Raw genomic sequence first — 13,731 nt, forward strand, 5'->3', positions numbered from 1 at the left:
GAGCAATCGAGGACAGCCTCCAGGAAGCCCACAACAAGCTGGACATGCTAATGAAGAGGCTCAATGAAGAGGAGCCAGCGTCGCCATCATCACCATTAGAGACCTTTTAGAGCTAAGACTATAGGATAGGTTCTTTATTGTAAAATCTTGCATACCTTAGTCCTAAACTGTAATCACAGGTCTCTTTTATTTCCTTTATGTCCAAACTTTTCCATGCTTAATAAATAATATGCTTTCTTATTATTTTTGTACGTTTTCTATAATTTTGCATATTATGTTGACATCGAGGATAATGTCCGATTTGAGTTTTTTTTTTTTTTTTTTTTTTTGGGGGGGGGGGGGGGTACGGGTGCATTTCATGTCTTGCATATCATTATATTGCTTAATTTCAACTATATTATCCTTGTGTATCAAAATTCCGAAAAAATATTGAAAAAAATTTTTGAAAATTTTGAACTTTGAATTGTGAAACTTAGAACTATAACCAATTTCTAGTAAGTTAATAATTGAACTCCACGAGATAGAGGAATGAATGTATCTGGATAGGCAAAAAGGGATTTTAATATGTTGTCTGTGAAAAACCTAATCTCTTTAGTAGAACTAGACCAGTTAAACCCCTTCATAACTATTAATTTGTCACATCGAACTTGTTAGGAGAAATTTCTTGAAATATAAACAAACCTGAAAATGCCTCACCAGCTCTAGAACATATCTCTTGGACCTATCAAGGCGAAATCCTAGCATATACTTGATGAAGAGATGATTAAGGTATTCTTTGATATAGTTTAATTAAGCCTTAGCCACCTTTAGTCACAATATGTCCCTTGCACCCAACTTGAGCTTATATTTTTACCTATATGATTTTCCTTGTTTACCCATAATTATTGACCTAGCCCCTAGCCTAAACACATACCTACCCTTTTGAGGAAGCTAAATGCATAAGTAAAAAGTATATTAAGTGCAAAAAGAAAATGGAGAGAGGATGAAGAACTCGAGAAAGAGTGCAAGTGTGCAATTGAAACAAAAGAAAAATATGCCTTCCTAAACCCAGCAAAAGAAATGAGTTTGGGGGAGAAGACAAAAGGGACATAAATAAATAAAAGAGAAGTCCCAAGATAAGTATCATGGAAGCATGCTTGGCACTATTAAAAAAAAAAAAAAAAAAAACCAAAAGCCCCTCCTCTCCATACAAAATCAATAGAATAAACTTAGTATACTTGGTATTTTATGTATAAATGCTATCCTCATATTTGCATTCCCTATAAACCTTTTATTGGCAATCAAGTCATTATCCCTCTAGCCCCATTACAATCCTTTTAAAGACCTTTTGATCTTTTGAAAAGTATATGCTACATTAATGGAGATAGAAAATTGAGATATGCCTACGGAGTTAGAATTGAGTTACTTCATCATAATCATCCACAATAGAGGCAAATTTGGGGGAGTAAGTGTTTCTCAAGTCTATCCTAATAAAACAGGTTATTTGTGACTTATTAATGGCCTTGTATAGAGGAATAATTAGTTGAAATACCATGAAAGGAGGTGAAGTTCCAAACAGGCAGCTATTAGAACCCTTATGCCTTGAAAGAGGGTAAATGGTATAAAGGATTGGAGGAGTTCAATTATGTGCTTATTAAATTATTGGTTATATTCCTAAGTTATCCCCTGAAATGCATTTTAAAACAGAGTTTTATTTTGCTTGAGGACAAGTAAAAGTTTGAGTTTGGGAGTATTTGATACACTTGAATTGTATAGATGTTTTTAAGCATATTTGTATACTATCTCATAGCATTTAGGTAAGTAATCTCATGCATAGTATTTGATTTCATTAGTTTTTGTAATTTCTATTGTCAAGCTCTTAATTCCATGTTTTCTGCATCATTTCAGGTGTTTTGATGAAGTCACAGAGCATAGGAGTGCAAAGGGAAGCTTGGAAAGGTCAAAAGACTCAGAATTGTTGCTGATACAAAGTACACGGATCGTGTAAGCAAAGCCACAGACCCGTGTAACCTTTTGCCAGAAGAAAGCCAGAAAGCCAATGGAGAAACAAAAGTACACGGGCCATGTAATTGGACCTGTGTAATCTGTAGACCTGTGTGTCTCCGCTGGGCACAAGCTTGAAGAATTTTCTGAGAACAAAAGTACACGGCTCGTGTAGCCAATGTAGACCCGTGTAAGTCTCTGTGCCAATGCAAGACTCCGCAATTCTGCTTCAGTAAGTTACACGGCCCGGGGCCGTGCAGTGACACACGGGCCTGGTTATGCAGGCCGTGTACTTTTGTTCTTAGAAAATTCTTTAAGCTTGTGCCCGGCAGAGACTTACAAGAGTCTACAGATTACATGGGTCCAATTACACGACCTGTGTACTTTTGTTTCTCCATTGGCTTTCTGGCTTTCTTCTGGCAGAAAGTTACACAGGTCTGTGACTTTGCTTACACGACCCGTGTACTTTGTATCAGCAGCAATTCTGAGTCTTTTGACCTTTTCAAGCTTCCCTTTGCACTCCTATGCTCTGTGACTTCATCAAAATATCTGAAATGGTGCAGAAAACATGAAATTAAGAGTTTAACAATAGATATTACAAAAACTAATGAAATTAACAACTATGCATGAGATTACTTACCTAAATGCCATGAGATAGTATATAAATGTGCTTAAAAACATCTATACAATTCAACTGTATCACTTGTGTATCTGTAACTTCTGCTACAAGGTCAACGATGAATCAAGTGGTGGAGTTGAATGTGTGTTTAGCAACTGAGATGGCTTAGACAGGGGAAAAACAGAGTTATCAGTCAAATTCTCCTGTTGAAATTGTGGAAGTGAAAGTCTCCCCGGCAAGGATGGAATTATTGGTGCCTTTCTTTTCTTTTTTTTTTTTAATAAATATTTTAATTTTCATAAATATGTAAAATGCTAATGAGGTGCCCTAAACTCAAATACAACTTCAAAACTGAAAGATATCTATCATCATAATTTTAAATTTCTTTTTGATATTAACAAAAAATTAAGTTACTTTTCATAAAAATCATTAAAAGAAAAAAATTTTAAATAAAAATTTATAAAATTATTAATGTGAGAAAAAGAGATTAATTATATTTTAATTATACTATATCTTGTATAATTTAATTATATTTTAATTTTAAATTATCATGATATTACATCATTTCATAAACTAATTATAAACAAAATTAATATATTCACAATATTATCAAATACCACTAATTAACATAAAATTTACTTATTTATTAAATCAGTCTAAAAATTAAACTCCAATTTAACTCATTTAAATTGAATTTAAACTGTTAATAAATTAAACTTTGAGTGATTCATAAGTGGCTTGACTTTTTAACACCTTATAAAATAGAGAAATTTGTCAATTATTGTTGGAGTGGATATTTTTAACAAATCAATGCAATATCATTGCCTCAATAGATTTATAGATTTTTTTTTCATTTATCTATTCCTTCTCATTTTAACACAGCATTGCTAGTGATTATCTTAATATTTTATTGAGTGAGGATTATTTTTTACAAATTTTCTCACTGAGAAAAATGTTGATACGTTGATTTGTATATTTATTCATTTATTATTATTATTATTATTATTATTATTATTATTATTATTATTATTATATAATTTAGTGTAAAATACAACTATAAAATGATAAAGTAAATATAAAAAAAATAAAACTTTTCTTCCATTCTATTTAGATATTTAGATAAAATAAGACTTTCAAAAGATATCTCCAACTTTATATTCTAATATCATATATAATTTTAATTAATATAATATAAAAATATCAAATGAATAAGATTTTTTTTACTTATGACAATTTTATTAAATATTAAATTATAAAATAGCATGATATACATTTCTAAAATTTTTCTTCTCTCAAAAAATTCATTAGTCTTGTGAAAAAGACATTAGGGTCCCTGGGACATAGGGGCTTAGGGTCAAGGAGGCGCTAGTCCCCTTGAAATTTTGAAAATTTTTAAGGGTATAATGACAGTTTTTTACAAATAAATATTTTATAAGATAATTTACACTTTAATATTTAATATTTTGTGAAATATATAATTTAGTCTATGTATTTTCAAAATCAAACAAATTACTTACTTTATAATCCATCAACAAAATAGTTCAAACTGTATTGTTATCGAAGGTTTCAATTGTAACAATCCAAAATTTTTAAATTATAAATAAAATGAAAAGGAAATATTATATTATTAATATTATAGGATTTATTTGAATTAATTTTAAAATAAATGAAGATAATAATAATAATAAATAAATAAATAATTTAATTAAAGTTAATTTATTAAATAAGAATAAAATAATTAAATTTTCCTAGATTATATTTATTTTTATCATCATTAGAGTTTTATTAAACTTTAACATAAAAAAATAATTTTGGACCTAATTGTAAACCTCTAGCAAGTTGAGGGACTAGTTGTGTAATTAAAAGATAAAAAAAAAGACCCAAAAAATTAAAACGTAGCAACAACCCTTCCCTCCCGTCTCTCTCTCTCTTCCTCCCGTCTCTCTCCCTCTCCCTCTCCATTCATTACATCTCCGGCTGACCCAGTGGTGGGAGACAGTCGGCAAAGGTCCGGCGAGCTTCCAGTAGTCCCCAACGGCACTGGAAACTGCCTGGATAGCGAACGGCGGCGAGAGGAGGCCCCAACGTGTGTGGCAGCCGCGTCTTTTCAGGCATGATTTCGGCAGTTCCCGGTGGCGTTCCGGCTAGTGGAGGGTGGTGCTCGACTCCTTGGACCACGGGCTTCCCATCCCGACCGGCGGTGCTCCGTTCCATAGAGGTTTCCGGCGAGTTTCGAAGAGAGAGAAAGAGGAGAGAGAAAAATTAGGCAGTGGCTTTCTGGTCATTTTCCTGGCAATCTGACTGTCGGATCAAAAATCCGAGACCACCGATGGACTCAGGACAACGAAATCTTAGAGATAGAACCAGTCCCGCTACGATCGGACATCGTTTGAAAAGGCGATAATCAATCGGTCCAGATCGCTTGGTGAGATTTTTGCACTTTTTGATTTCTAAAATTTAAAAATAATTTTATGATAATTATTAAAACAATTTGGACTTAATTTAGGTGTAATTGGATCGAAGATAGCTCACTGGCGTCGGGACCGCATTTTCAGCTAGATCCGGCTACCTGGCAGCCAGTCTCAGAACGTGATCGATATTATAGTCAATTCTAGCATTTTTAGACGTTCTAGACGCGTTTCAGGTGTTAGAATTGACATAGGTAAACCCGAACACCAAGTTGCTCATTTTCGGCTAATACCGATTTAGAATAAAATTCATAAAATATTCGTGGATGATCAGAAAATTTTAATTCCTTTTGCAATAGCCTTATAATATTATTAAGAACCGCTGGGCAAATTTTTAGAGCTTGTTTGGATAGTTTTTGCAAAAAGGCTAGTTATAGGGGCTAAATTATAATTTTTCAAATTGTGGTTGTTGACTGTTTGGGTGGGCCCAGGAGGGGTCTTGTGATGTGATTGAGTTGTGATTGTGTGATTGGCGGATATAGAAGTGTATTTTGAATCCTTTTGCTGGTTAGGTAGATCCTAGGTATAGGGGACACTCTGTCAAATTTTTGGCATAAATTAGGATGTGTTTGCCTCTTTAAAATTTATTTTTATTTGAATTAGCACTAATAAATTCATAATAAAATTATGTAGGTAATCAAGGTCAACTATCTTCCTTCACCCAACCTCTACAGTCGTCTCTGGTGTACTGTGAGTAAAATATTAATTTTAATTATAATTTCAATATTATTATATGTTCAAGCATGCCCATGCATCACTTATAAATATGTATCTATGTAGTTAAATACTAGGCACGTTTTATATTGCATTCATAATTGATGAAATGCCATAGATATTGTTTGTGGTAATTTGGAGCAATGTGCGTGCGTGTGGTATGGTATTAGATATGGACAGGACGGGTAGACGCGGCTTGAGAGACACTCGCTGGGACCCAGTCCTTTATGGATAAGTCGGGGTAGACACGGCTTGAGAGACACTCGCTGGGACCCCGCATTTGGTTTATTAAGCGAAAGTCCAGCTTGAGAGACACTCGCTGGCAGAGGTTGGATTAAGAGGGCTGTATAGGAGATAAACTTCCATATATGTACTGTCTGAACATTACTAGGTGAGTGAGTGCTCCAAATTACTTTTTTACTATTATGATGTGAATTGTATAAAAATTATGATGATATTACATTTCAATCCACTCGCTGGCAGAGGTTGGATTAAGAGGGCTGTATAGGAGATAAACTTCCATATATGTACTGTCTGAACATTACTAGGTGAGTGAGTGCTCCAAATTACTTTTTTACTATTATGATGTGAATTGTATAAAAATTATGATGATATTACATTTCATTCCACAGGGTGCATTAGCTTTAGATAGCTATAGAAATTGTACTTAAAATTGGTATTTTACTCTCTGAGTCGAACGCTCACTCTTGTTCACCTATTTTTCCAGGCTATAGGAGGAGACCTTTTTCAGAATAACCTGTTCTTTTCCTAGCAGGTTATGAAAAAAATTACTTAATTGTATTATTATTCTCTAAATTTATAATTTAGAACTCTGCATGTACTAGTAGTAGCATTAATCCTGTCAGAGACTGCATGAATTTAAGTTTTTGATGGTTATCAGATTGGGTGATCCGAATAAAAATATTTTATTTTATTTTATTTACATATTGGGCCTAAGTTTTTGGGCCATGGTTACGGATTTGAGAACAGTAAAGTTTACTACGGGCTTCAGGGGCTTTATGCCGGCCCAGGTCTTAGTGCTGGTCTGGCTCATAGGTTGGGTCGTGACATCAATTCAAGAGCAGAACTATACACAGATAAGGGGCCATGACCACCCACTCCCCCCCCGCGCAAGTTTCTAAATTTCAAAAATTACCCATAAATTTAATCTTTTTTTTAATTACTATTTACCCTCTTACAATTTTTAAAATTAAAATTTTACCTATAAATTTTAATATATTTTTTTACAAAATTATTGATTGTCCCTCCAATAATTTTATCTTTATATAAATTCCATTCATAGTTTGATTTTGATATCTTAATATTTTATATTTTTATTTTAGTTCCCATATTTTTATAAAAATTTCTTTTTTTTTCTTATTAATATTTATTCCCTCCCTTCAAATGATAAATTCTTAATTCCACCCCTGTTTCAATTGAAATAATTAAATTTTTGTCATTTTGATAAAACCGACAGTCTAATTGTTATATTTTCAAAATCAAATAAGTTAGTTCTTCACTTTTCATATTTTATATCTAAATAATATATATATATATATATATATATATATATATATATATATATATATATATATATATATATATATATTTATATTTTATAGATTCATTAGACATATGTGAGTGTGATAAAACATATCAAAAATTAAGATGGTTAAAATAATTTTTATATTTTTTTAATTAAATTTACTTTTTATTATTGTTTTGGAAAAAAATAAATTTGAGATAAATTAGACAAGTTTTTCGATTTTAGGCCACAATAGGAATTCATAATATAAAACATTTATTATGGTTTTGAATTAACAATAGTTCTATTTGATTTTTAGCAAGTCAATTTTGTTAAAAAAAAATTAAGATATTAAATTTTGTTATTATAGATTAGTTGTAACAACATATTAACTTTTGCAAAAAAAAATTTATTAATTTTTATTTATTTAATAAATAACATATTCTAATTGAGCCCCAAAACTAAATTCCTAGCTCCTTCACCGAGGGTCCTATTATATATAGAAAATTTAATTTGAATCAATTATTATAAATTTCTCATTTTTCTTGAGAAAAGAAACTAATGTGCAATAAATATAAAAATTTTATAATATACATAGAAAAAATATTTTTTTTCTTTAGTTTAAGGATGGATTGTCACCAATGAAATTGAACCTAGTGAAAATATATATTACAATGAATAAATTAATATGATAATTTTATTTATTTTCTAATTTTTATTAGCATTATAAAATTAAAATAATAATTCATATTTAGTCTAAGTAGAATAAATAAATAACTTAAAAAATTAAGTGAATTATGTGGGCAAATTAAATTCATAAATTTAATGGGGCAACATTGCAAATAAACTAACTATATAAATTAAGGATTTCATGGGGGCAGTATCTGCCCATGGTAGGAGACTTGAGGAAAAAATAGGTTGGTTGGTTGGTAGGTGCATGATTATTTAATAAAAATTAAATGGTTTGGTAAGCCACAGAATTGACAAATTAAATAGAAAATGGCTGACCGTCGATTTCATTGATTGACTGAACCACAAGGTTACAAGCAGCTGCTCGTCTTTCTCCGCAACTCCAACGACTCATAACTTCTTCCCCATATTCTACGCTAAGATGAAAACCTCAAAGTCCCTTTATATGCTACTGTTTGAGTTATCATGGATGCTTTTTTTTTTTTTTTCATTTATTCTTACTTTTGATTTAAAAATGATTTTAGCCTTTATTTTATATATGAAGTTTATATTTAATGGGAAATAAAAAGAGATTGAAATTAATTAGGGATAACAAATTTTTACTTAACTCATACATTTTTTTTTTGTCGATAGGTACATGGGGGATCGAAATGGAGACGTAGCCCGAGGTTTATTGTGCTCTTGCCACTGGACCAAAGCCAGGCGAGCATAAATTATACTTGAATTTGTCATATTTAAAATGATTTATAATATATTTCAAATTATATACTTCCCCAAAATATATATATACTTAACCAGCTGTTCGAGTTTTCGGATAACTAATAGACCTAATCGCATTTAATTGTTTAACTATGAAATTTATTCAAATCGATTTAATCACTGCAATACAATAAAAGAAAAGAATCTCAATCAAATATAGCAATCCTCATCTTAATAGAATTGTCAAAGATAATGATATCTATAATTATACAATATAAATAAAAATATATTCCTATAATAATATTAGCTAATAAGTACGCAGTTGATTTACTAAAATCAACTTTTGTGTGTATCCTATATAAAAGATTATATCATATATGAAGGTAAGTTCCTTTTTCCTAATCAGATTTAATTTAATACATTATTCTCTTATGTTAACTCTAACTTAAGCGTCAAAGAATTCTTATCAAGACAAATCTTGGTGAACTTCTGACTCATTTGTTATCTATTTACTAAGTTCATGCTAGAGATGGCAATAAGTAGGGTACCCACAAATCACCCTATTTAAACTCAAACCCAATTAATACTCTCAAAATCTAAACCCGTCACAAACTTATTTAAAATTTATTCTCAACTACCCAAACATGTTTCAAACTTGATTATTACCCGAAAAATGCCTGAAACCATTTAATTCTATGTATTTTAATTAATAATCTAAATAACAAATTATTTTTATTAATAATATACATTTTAAAAAATTTAATAATTTCATAAAATATTTAAATTCTATTTTGCAAAAATAAAATTTATAAAAATTTATAAATATTATTATAAAAAAACATATATTTTATATTTAATTAAGTACTTATATAAATTGTTTCGGATAACAGATACTAAACTTGTAAAATCTGAACTCGTCACGGGTAGTATTCTTCAAACCCAAACTTGTCCTATACCCGGTTATATATTAACTAAATCCGTCATATTAGAGTTTAGTCAGATCAAATACCCGCAAAAACACGATCTATCACCATCCCTAGTTCATACCCATAAGAAATTTCTATGGATTACATCATTACATAAAATTTGAAATTATTCAAACTGGATGATTTAAAAAATTGAGGATCAACATGACAATTCATTATACGAGCCAATCCAAAACTGATATATTTGAGCAAATTCGTTTCAACCCGAATTTTGATCTAAAAAAGTAAATTGATAAAACTTAATTTTGACTAAAAAAATTATCAAATTGATCTAAAATCATTTCTATTCAGTGTCGACAAATAACCTAAATCAATTCACAATTCAAAATAATCCGAGTTGAGTTCATCCAAAAATCGATAGGATTGATTCATAAGCTAATATGAACTCTCCCAACTTGTCACCTTTAAACATTGGGAAAATTATTATTTAGTTTATATATTTTACTGAAATTAATTATTTGATCTGTATTTTAAAATAAACTACTTAGTTTCTATATCTTATTTTCGTTAAATTATTTAGTCTTTTTTTCAAATTTTTTTATTATTCATGCTATTGAAACTATTATTTAGACTCGCTATTTTAAAGAAATTAATTAGTTAATTATGTATTTTAAAAAACACTATTATTTAGATTCTATATTTTGGTGAAATAAATTAGTTAGTTTATATATTTTGAAAAAAAAAATTCAAAATATATCGTTGGATGAGAATAAAAATTTTATCATGCAGAGACTAAATTTAAATTTATATTTTTAAAAATTTTTAATTTCTTGGACATCATTTTGTGTTTTCTCTATTGTAAAATAATTTTCCTTTCATTATTTAGAAATTTAAAGAAACTTATTAATATTTTTGTATAGGCGGTTTGTAACATTCTCATCAACAGATAAAAATAAGGAAAAAATGAGAGGAAGAAGAGTGTGGATGTAGAAAAAAAAAACATGAAGAAAAAGAGAAATAAAGAAGGATAAGAAAAAAAATAAGAGGAGTATGATTATGATAATTTAGATATAAAAAATAATTATAAGATTAAATAGTTAGCAGAGTCAAATTATAAGGACTAATTAATATATTTTTTAAAAATATAAAGACTAATTAATTGATTTTACTAAAATAGAGAGTTAAATAGTAATTTGATCAATATTGATTAAAAAAATTAATAGAAATTAAATAATTTAAAAAAATAAAAATTAAATAAATAATTTTGTTAAAATATAAAGACTTAATAATAATAATAATAAGTGAGTAGCTATCAGAGAGGCTGAATCAACACGCTAAAAAACACGCCGATCGACTTCTCAACTACTCTCATCGATACCGTGGACTTACTGAACCGCAAGGGTGCAAGCAGCTGCTTGTATTTGTCCGCAACTAGCCAGTCGCCTGTAACTTCGTATTAGTTCTTCCCCATATTTAATGCAAAGACGAAGACCTTGAAGTCTCTTTGTATGCTGCTGTTTTAGTTATCAGGCATTATTTTTCCATTTAATTCTTACTTCCGATTTCAAGATTTGTTTAATTTTGAAAATAATATATATATATATATATATATATATATTCTTATTAATTATATATAAAGTTTATATTAATTAAATAAAATGTACATGTAGATTTTATGTGATGTAAATGTGATAAACAAAATGCATCAAATATGCAAAATAATTTTACCCAATAAAACTTAATAGATTAATAATAGAGAGTAAGAGAGAAAATATGTATATCAATTGTGTAAGATTAAAAGAGATTAATGAAATTAACCGGAGATAATAGATTATGAGTGTATTTGATTTAACTTATAAATCGGTCAAATCTACGTAGAAAGTTATAAATAAATTAGCGTTTAATTTGATTTATATTTAAATTAAAAAAATTATTTAAAATAAGTTATAAATTATGAGTAAAAATAACTTGCTTATAATTTATCTACTTATTTTAAAACTACTCTTTAACTAAGTAAAAGCCTATATTATCTTAATAATTTTTAAAAATATCAATATTATTCTCATTTTAACAACTACAATGCTTAATTACATATCATTTTTTATCATTTTAATAAATTAAAATATTTTAAGTAACTTTTAACTAAACACTTAAATTATTTAAAAGTTATTTTTAAGTAATTTTATGAAATAACTAATTATTTATTTTTAATTTAACTCATAAATTTAAAAATATATTTTAAATCAAAAGTTAATAATAAATAGCTAAATCAAACACCCTCTATGACCTAATTCACACATTTGGTTCAAAATCGACTTATAGTATGTTTTAATCCATAAATATTTGAAAACAATTTAGATCGAAAAAAGTTAAAAAATCGAGTATAAACCTAATTTGAGCCATTCTGAAATTGATATATTTAGGCAAATTTTATCAACCAAATTTAAAAATAAAAGTTTTACTAAAAACCTATCAAATTGATTCAAAATCATTTTTACATATTATCTGGATGAGCAATCTGAATCGATTCATAATTTGAAATAACTCGAATTGAGTCTATCAAAAAATCGATTAGACCAAATGACTTGTAACTTGAAATAATTAGATGTTTAAAGCACTTCTCTAAGTATGCTCCAATGACTGACCTGAGAATACCTTACTATAATTCTAACCCAAACAAAAATTGAATGAGTCCTCAAATTGTGCGGAAACTACACGCCTGTATATATTAATTACATAGCACCAGCCAGTAGAGGCTAGGGTGGACTTTACTGTTGGGTGTTTGAATTTTCTTCTATATAAAGTGAGTACAGGCAAATTAAAGCTGAGCCATAATAGAGCAGAGGAAGAGAAAAACATTCAGCTTCTGAAAGGTGAAAACCGTTGGCTGGTCTTCCTGAATCATGCCGGTGATTGTTGTTTCGAGGAAGCTTGAGGGTAATGGCATTCCTGGTGAGTATACACATTACACACACTAAAACTTATCTCATAATTACGTTTGATTAATTTAAGAGTTTTATTTGTTCAGGATAATTAATTTAACACTTTAACTAATGACTTAGATATTTACTCATGCGTTTCGTGGATATATTTTACTTGTTAAAATTATTAATAGAATAAATAATAAAAATACAGTATTTAAAATTTTAAAAAATTAAAAATGTGAAAAACTTAAATTTTAAGAAAATATTTTTAAATATTTGTAGAAACTTTTATTTATTATTTCTACATATTTTTTTACTATAAATTCAAAAATGATGATAAAGAGGTCTATAATTATTTTAAATTTATATTGGGCTTTTGCTATTAAATTTTTGTAGAATTATTTTTTAATAGTAATTTTATACGGTATTAATTCATGAATATATACTTGTGACTATGGATTTTTATATCCCATTATGTTCATTAATCATTTTTCATTTTACTTATTATTTGCTTATTTATCTTCATATCACTACTTATTTTTTATATTATAGCATTATTTCATAACTTAGTTTAAGAAACTAAAAAGCCACATATCAATTAGTAGCAATAAATACAACTAATAAATTTTATTTAATATATATATATATATATATATTAATTATTATTAATAATAAAAATAAGAAAAATATTAAACATTAGGAAACTAAAAAGTCATATTAAATAGTCTTAATGATAGAATAGGGGTAAAATTGATAAATAAAAAAAGAATAGAAGATATAAAATTTAAGTCTTTATATCTACTTATTTTAAGATTCTTTATATTCATAATAAGAAAAGGAGATTACAAATGAATGCACAATCTAGCTTAGATTAGAGGTCCATAATTGCAAAGATCTGGACCATGCAAGTTGGTGTTGTGTTTGCATGGATCTGTCCAAAATTGCAACTTCATAATATATTATTTAATTTTTATATTTTATTTCTATTAAATGCAATAGTCTTTCTGTTAAAATTTCTACTATTCAAATAATTTTAATATCAATTAAACTATTATTTAGTCTCTAAAATAATTAATTAATTTCTATATTTTAAAAAGTATAATATTTTGAAAAACATATGAGTTGATAAAAATGCAAATTTTACTGTGTGTATATTGAATTTTAATTTACAACTATTTTTTAA

The sequence above is a fragment of the Hevea brasiliensis genome, chromosome 6, assembly GCF_030052815.1.
Source record: "Hevea brasiliensis isolate MT/VB/25A 57/8 chromosome 6, ASM3005281v1, whole genome shotgun sequence".
Lineage (NCBI taxonomy): Eukaryota > Viridiplantae > Streptophyta > Magnoliopsida > Malpighiales > Euphorbiaceae > Hevea > Hevea brasiliensis.